This window comes from Ochotona curzoniae, unplaced genomic scaffold (assembly GCF_017591425.1).
Source record: "Ochotona curzoniae isolate NIBS_2020 unplaced genomic scaffold, NIBS_Ocur_1.0 contig_3819, whole genome shotgun sequence".
Lineage (NCBI taxonomy): Eukaryota > Metazoa > Chordata > Mammalia > Lagomorpha > Ochotonidae > Ochotona > Ochotona curzoniae.
In genome coordinates this window covers 11,531,552-11,538,877 of record NW_024466004.1, presented here as the reverse complement: position 1 = coordinate 11,538,877, position 7,326 = coordinate 11,531,552, and positions in this window count along the sequence as shown.

Genomic DNA, 7,326 nt, shown 5'->3' with positions numbered 1-7,326 from the left:
TCTTTCTTTTTGGCAGTATTTTTTTTTTTTAAATTTAAGGTATGACCGTATAATTGTCTCTGTCAAGACTCCATAACAGAATGATGTCTGGCTAATTTTCACATGGCTGTTAGCATCTGTAATTACCTTGACCAACAATAATCTGTGAGCAAATGTGAAGTTGCAAAATGTAATGAAACTTGGCCTGTGTTAGTTTTCAAATTAGATGGTTTTTGAGGAAGGAAATCAATATATTTTAAAAGAAGCTCATCAGGTTTACCTTCAGCTTTTTTTAAAGAGAGATTTATTTATTTTTATTTGGAAGGCAGATATTTCTTCCCAGAGAGGAAAGACAAAGAGCTCTTCCCTCTGCTGGTCAATCCTCAAATGGCTGCAGCAGTCAGAGCTGACCCTGTCCGAAGCCAGGACCCTCTTTAGGGTCTTCCATGCCAGTGCAGTGTCCCAAGGATCTAGGCTGTTTTCTCTAGTCTTCCCAGAACATAAGCAAAGAGCTGGATTGAAAGTGGAGCAGCTAGGGCCCAGCATGCTAGACTAGCAGCTAAAGTCTTCGCCTTACGTGTGTGGGGATCCCATATGGTTCCCGATTCGCATCGCTGTGGCCCTGCTTGCCATCCAGCTCCCTGCTTGCGGCCTGGGAAAGCAATTGAGGACGGCCCAAAGCCTTGGGACCCTGCACCCACGTGGGAGAGCCAGATGAAGCCTGGCTCCTGCCTTCGGATAGGCTCAGCTCCAGCCATTGCTGCCGCTTGGGAGGTGGATCAATGCATTAAAGATCTTCCTTTCTGTTGCTCCTCCTCTCTGTATATCTGACTTTCCAATAAAAGTAAACACATTTTTTTTTTTAAAGAAAGTGGAGCAGCTATAGCATGGACCAGCACCACATAGGATAGCAGAGCCTCAGAAGGATTAGCTTGGAGCACTACAACACTGGCCCCAACTTCACATTTTCTAAAGATGAAGAACAGAATGAAAGCACTTGTCCTCGGCATATACCCCGTGACCCCTTTGCCAGCTTCCTTTCCATGCTGTCCCATTCAGAAGTATAAAGCTGATTCAGGCTTAGTGGTGAAGCTGAAAAAGAAAAACAAACAAAAATCTTACCTGCACCTCACCCCAGTGGAATGACCCGCCTCCCCTTTTTGGTTATTTCACATGCATGGTTACATTCCTTAAGCTTTATGGTGTATGACCCAGAATGTGCAGAGGCAGGATAGGAGAATTTGGTAGAGTGGCATTTTGTAGCAAATGGATCTAGGAAAGAGGTGTTTCCTGTTGACATAAGGTATTTTCTTCCTACTTTTTCTCTGTGAATTCAGACACCTATGTATCTTCTGGAAGAATCCATATATATCTTATTTTCTGAGTTCCTTCCTCTTATCAGAGCTGTTACTGACTCTAAGAGGAAGGGAGAGTTAAAAAAAATGTCTTTTTTCCGTCTTGAAAGAGGTGTGTCCTGGGCTTGTCTGCCTACAAGGGCAGTTCATGTGGGCTAGGCCTTGCTGATGAGTCAGTAGACCTGTGTTGGTGCTTCTGAGTGCTGAGGTCCTGGGACAGTACCAGTTGTCATTCTGAACAGCGTAGGACTGGAACCACAAGTTTCTTGGAAGAAGGTCTCCCTCAGGTTGCGGTGCCAAACAGCGATCACCAGGTAAGCCCTGATGACTTTGGTCTGTTTCTTTAGACTGTCCTAACTGTTCATCTGAGATGATTTTTCTCCCAGAGGGGGAAGATTCTGGTCTTTATCTTATTTCTTGAAGAAAAGTTTAAAAAGGAGATATTGAGGAACGAATGAGGGAGAATGACAGAATTTAGCTTCTTGCTTTCTGTGTAAATATCTTAAGGTGGTTTGCTGAGTCTTCAGCTCCAGGTTTTCCAACTCCCGCCACACTCCTCTATCATGATGATAACATAGCACCCTTCTCCTTCCACTGTGTGCGAGAGGAAGACGGTCTGCTCCAACAAAGCTATTTGTTAAAAATGTCAGCCACATAATGTGCACTGACTAGCAATGCGTTAGCCAGATCCATTTCATAAAATAAAATTGCACTTAGAAGATTAAGCTTGTTCTCAATTTAGTTTGAATCTGATGATTCTTTATTGGACTCAGCGTGTGCCTCAGAACTACTTCCCAGGTTACCGCTTTCCTTGAACTCTCCCACGTCTCCAGCTTGGCTTTCGGAACCATCCCCCTACTCTTCACAACTAAAACCAAAGTAATAACATATATTTTATGAACAACAGCTCTGGAAATTCATATTTGTTTCTCATGAAAAATACATTCATGTAAATTCAGTGCCCATGTAATTCACCCATGCCAGAGATTAAATGAAGGAAGCAGGAAAACAAGGTTATTTGGAAGAGGTACGGAGGGGTGACCTTGTCTCTTTCTTAGTCATAGCTGTGAAGCTAAACTTGATAATCAGACATGTTGGCTGCAGATGATGGAGGATAAATTAACCAAAAGAAATTAAAGGCTATTTATCATGCTTTTTTCCTCCTGAAATGATAGTAGTATAATGATGAAAACCTGATACCACTTACTGATATCACTGATAATAAATCTTGAGCAAGATTTTTGACTTTTCTTATTCTGATAACTTAATTTGTAATACGGTAGCAATAAGCATTAGAATTGAAAATGGGGGTGTGTGTATGTTGCGCCCTGCAATTTTGACTCACAAACCAGTCTCATTTCATGTGTAGTCACAGGCTAATGTGAATGGTTGCTGAATGTCATGTCTTGTGTCTCTGAGGAGGCAGTAAATTTCTTGAAAATGGTTAGTGTGCCTATTAGAAGGTGCACCCCCTAAAGGGCTGAAGATAAGGGGGAGCATCATACTTTCACTTATTTTTAAAGGAGTACTGTTTGGGCTCTCTGCTTATTTTAAGGTTATTTCTTTTGAAAGCAGAGGAACAATCAGAGATCTCTCTCTCTCTTTTCCTGGTTCTTTTCCTACATTCCCTCAAGAACTGGGACTAGGCCAGGCCAAAGCTGGCAGCCAGGGACTCAGTCTGTGGCTCTCACATGGGTGGTAATTACTACTAGAGGCGGCACCTGCTATACTCCAGGGTGCAGGAGACTGGAATTTTTAGTGGAGATGAGTGGAAAATCTGGTATAGAATGCAGGTATTCCAAGCAGAACCTTAACTGCTGCAAGAAATGCCTGTCCTAAATCCCATATTGTCACTAAAATATGTTCTTTGGTGTCTTTCATCCTGCAATGAGAGAAAGTCCAATTCCTGCCTAAAACTGATGTAAATGAACACTTTCTTTCAAGCCAGGGTGGAAGTGAATTGCTTTAGTGCTTTGGTTGGGAGCAAGTGGAAACTTGAAGAACTAAGAGGGTAGTGAGGTTCTAAGCATAGCAGTGGTGGGTGGATCACAAAAGTGGACAACTCAGAAAATGGGAAGGGCAACTTCAGGACACATGTCCCTGTATTCACACTTTTGCTTAAGGTCAAACTTATAAAATCATGTGCAAATCACCCACCCAGTTTAAATCTGTATATTTGAAACTTTCTATCTTGTGTAATTCTCTTTCTTTAATGACAATTGGTTATTTAAGAGGGAGAGGAGAGGGTAGGGGTGAGGATGGAAGAGACAAAGCAAACTGCTATCTTCTGGATTACTCTTGAAATGCTCAGAACCAGGAGTTTAGCACTAGAAGCTGAGAGAACTCAGAAAAGCAATCCAGAGTTCAACTGTGCCTAAGATTAGACTGAAGTTTCAAAATATTGGAAAGTGTAGGTGTGTGCAATTCCAACCAAGCACTAGCATTGATAAGGAGACAGCTGTTGACATAAATAAATGATATTTGGTGTTCATAAATATAAAACTGAAAGAATAGGGAGACGATGGACAGCCGTCTCTCCAGAGGCACATAGAGAATTCTGATTGTTTACTGTAAGCTGAATGACAGGGATTATCAGGAATGAATTCACTAGAGTGAATTGGAGGAAGTCAGGGTGGGGGTGTCTCACCACGACCATGCCAACACAGCTGAAGAGCAGGAGTTACTGGTCTCCAGCTGTCACAGAGTGAGCTAAGATATAAACAGATCATATTCTAAGGACAGCAACAGATCCTCATCTTTTGTAAGGACACAGGGTTCCGAGAATGTTCTAAATGCTTGGAACCTTCTCATTTTAGAAGGGAAGTAATGAAAATGCTGTGGATTTTATGGCTACTAATTGTAAAATAAAGTGGAATTTATGATTACTCTCCTCTTTCCTCCAACACACACACACACACACACACACAGAGTAATTTTTGATATCCTTATTACTGCCAGGGAAATGCCTTGGGGCTAGATAACACAGTTTCTATAAAAATATACTTCCATCACCTTGACACTAAGATCCACCCATTTACACACCAGTAGTCATTAACACAGCAACGTATTTTTGTGATTAAATTATACCAAAATTCAAACTCTGACACAAATCTGGAAAGAGCTAAACATTAGTGGCAAAGGAAATGGAAGACAGCGGCTGAGCAAGACACTCACACATCTCCCACAGCAACACAAACTTTAACACCTATCCATGTATCATGCAATCCCCCAAAGAGCCAAGGGAATGAGATGAGCTCCTACAGCACCTAGTTTCAGTATAATAGTAAGAAAAGATGCATTATAGAATTCAGTAAGTCAAGTACTGTGTGTGAAGAGGGCATAGCGAACAGACCTTAGACTTGAAACCTAGTATCAGCCTTGCTACAGTGAATGCAAAAGAGGATATTGGCCTTTGCCCTCAGGCCAGCACTTGTAGGAGTCTTTGGCCCCAGGGCACTGCTTTCACCATTTCTTCCCCAGCCTCCAGGCAACAGCAGAGAAAGACTATAGCCAGAAGGAAACAGGATGGGAAAGGAAACTTAAGTACTTGAAACTGAAAGTTGAGTCTTGCAGTGGGTCCCAGTGCTGCATCAAGCCCAAAGGCCTCTGTTGCAGGCTAGTTCTCACTGATGATGTGTGTCTTGATGGAACAACTGAGTGTTGTTTTTATGTCACTCCCCACCTTTTGTGTACTTGGTGTGGCATGTGCAAGTCAGCATAGGATCCTGTAGCTATGATAATTAGGCACAACCCAGTTTAGTGAAAGCTTGGGCAGCCAAGGAATTGCCTTTATCATTCTCCCCCTGCCAACCGTGGACAGAGAGAAAGAACAAAAGTCCAGCCACTGAAAACTAGAATGTAAAAAGTCAGTATATGCATCTTGGATCTATTAAAACCTTTCCTGGGAGGATCTGTCTTCAGGTAAGTACTATGGGTGGAGTTCCTGGACCTGTCCTTACCCCAAATGGAGATCCAAGCACAGGAGGGCGGCCAGAGACTATAGCCAAGCTCTCAAAAGTTCAATGCAAAGGATTCCAAAATTTGCAAGAGAAACTCACCAGTTAAATTTCAAGGGAACCCCCTTTGGGTTCATAGGAGACTTTTCAGTTGAAACCTTAAAAGTTAGATGGGAAGGTAGTGACATTTTCCAAGACCCGAGGGGAAACAAGCACCAACCAAGAATATTTTGCATAGAGAAGTTATCTTCTACATCAAAGCACTTGATTCCAGTCCTAGATACTCTACTGCTGACGCAATTTCCTTCTAACTCAGACCCCGGGAGGCAGTGTTGATGGCACAAGTGGTTGGGACCCCGCCACCCTAATGAGTGACCTGGTCCTCATAAGTTTCGAGGTCCTGGCTCTACCTCAGTAGTTATGGACATTCAGCAATATGAGGGGGTAAAAAACAGTTGAGATTTCTATCTTTCTGTCTCTCTATTCTCAAAAAAAACATCTCTGGAAGTGGAGAAAAACTGCAAGAAGTTTGGAAAGAGATAAGGCTAACTCTGCACTGTGGATACACACTATGAGTGTATTCATTTATTAGGGCTTGATGATTTACCAGTAAACTGGTGAAGTAAAATGGAAAATAGAGTATATTCAAGACATCTCAGGAAAGAAGTAAAGTGTGTACAGACATACACATATATGAACACTACTGAGTTTCAAAGAGTTGGTAAAAATTTTCATTCATTTTCCCCCAAATTTTTGAAGCTCCTGTGTGCATGTGTGTTTATGTTATATAGTATGCTGTATTTTTCAATGGGACACTGTCCAAAGCGTTAGAAAAATATTGCTACAGAGACAAATTTCCTTCACTTTTGAAAACCATGGAGTATGGACCACTAGGAATTCGACCTCCAGAAAATCAGATTTGGGAAAACAAGATGTAGAAGAATGATCTACAGGTTGCTACCTAAAGAAGCTTTAAAAAGTACACTTTGGAGGTGTCCTTGTCAAACAGGTTGCTGGGAACACCAAAAACTTTAAAGAAGAGGGCAGATACAAGGTTACATTTATCATGTTGCCCATATTTTCATGCCTTCCTAAAACCCTTAGGAAAGATCATGATTAAAAAAGTGGGCTGTATTTATGAAAGTTCTGACCCTGCCTCTAATGCCCTTTCTCTTTTCTTTAGATCAGAGAGCAGTGCTGGTAGGAATGGTGTGTTTGCATGAAGCCTGAGGCACATCCATGAAGCAAGGTAAGGGCTGCAAAAGGCAGCCCAGGTCTGTGTTTCCTATACCACGAATCAGGGACACTTACTCCAAAGATAGATCATTACTGAGTTTGGGAGTCATAACTTCTTATCTTTTCCCATGGAGATGTGAAAGAAACATTGAGGGGCCATAGGGAAAGATTCCTTATCCTGTTGAAGCGTTGGTGGTATAGTGGTGAGCATAGTTGCCTTCCAAATCCTGTTAAAGGGCAGGTGGGAGAAACTCAAGCACTGCCTCCAAAAATGTGTGTTAGCAGGAAGCTGGAATCACAAATGGAGTTGGGATTTGAACCCATACACTTTGATATGGGATGTGGGATTTTTTTTCACAGATTTGTTTATTTTACTTGAAAAGCAGAATTACACAGATAAGAGAGAGAGAGAGGTAGGGAGAGAGAGATAGTAGTCTGTAGTCTTCCATGTGCTGGTTCACTTCCCAAATGACCACAATGGTTAGTGGTAGGCCAGTTCGAAGCTGGGAGCCAGGAGCTACTTCTGGGCCTCCCACTTGGGTGCAGGGACCCAAGGCTTTTGGCCACCTTCTATTGCCTTCCAAGGCCAAAAGCAGGGAGCTGGGATAATTACAGAAACCAGAACTTGAGCTAATACCCATGTGGGATGCCCATGCCATAGGTTGAGGATTAGCCTGGTATGGCACTGACCTTGCCTCTCCAAGTGGCATTTTAATCACAGTACCGCTTGCCTACCTCTGGAAAGAAAATTGTGATTTAGCAATTTTTAATTTTCTATATACATCAAATAACCTTAATAT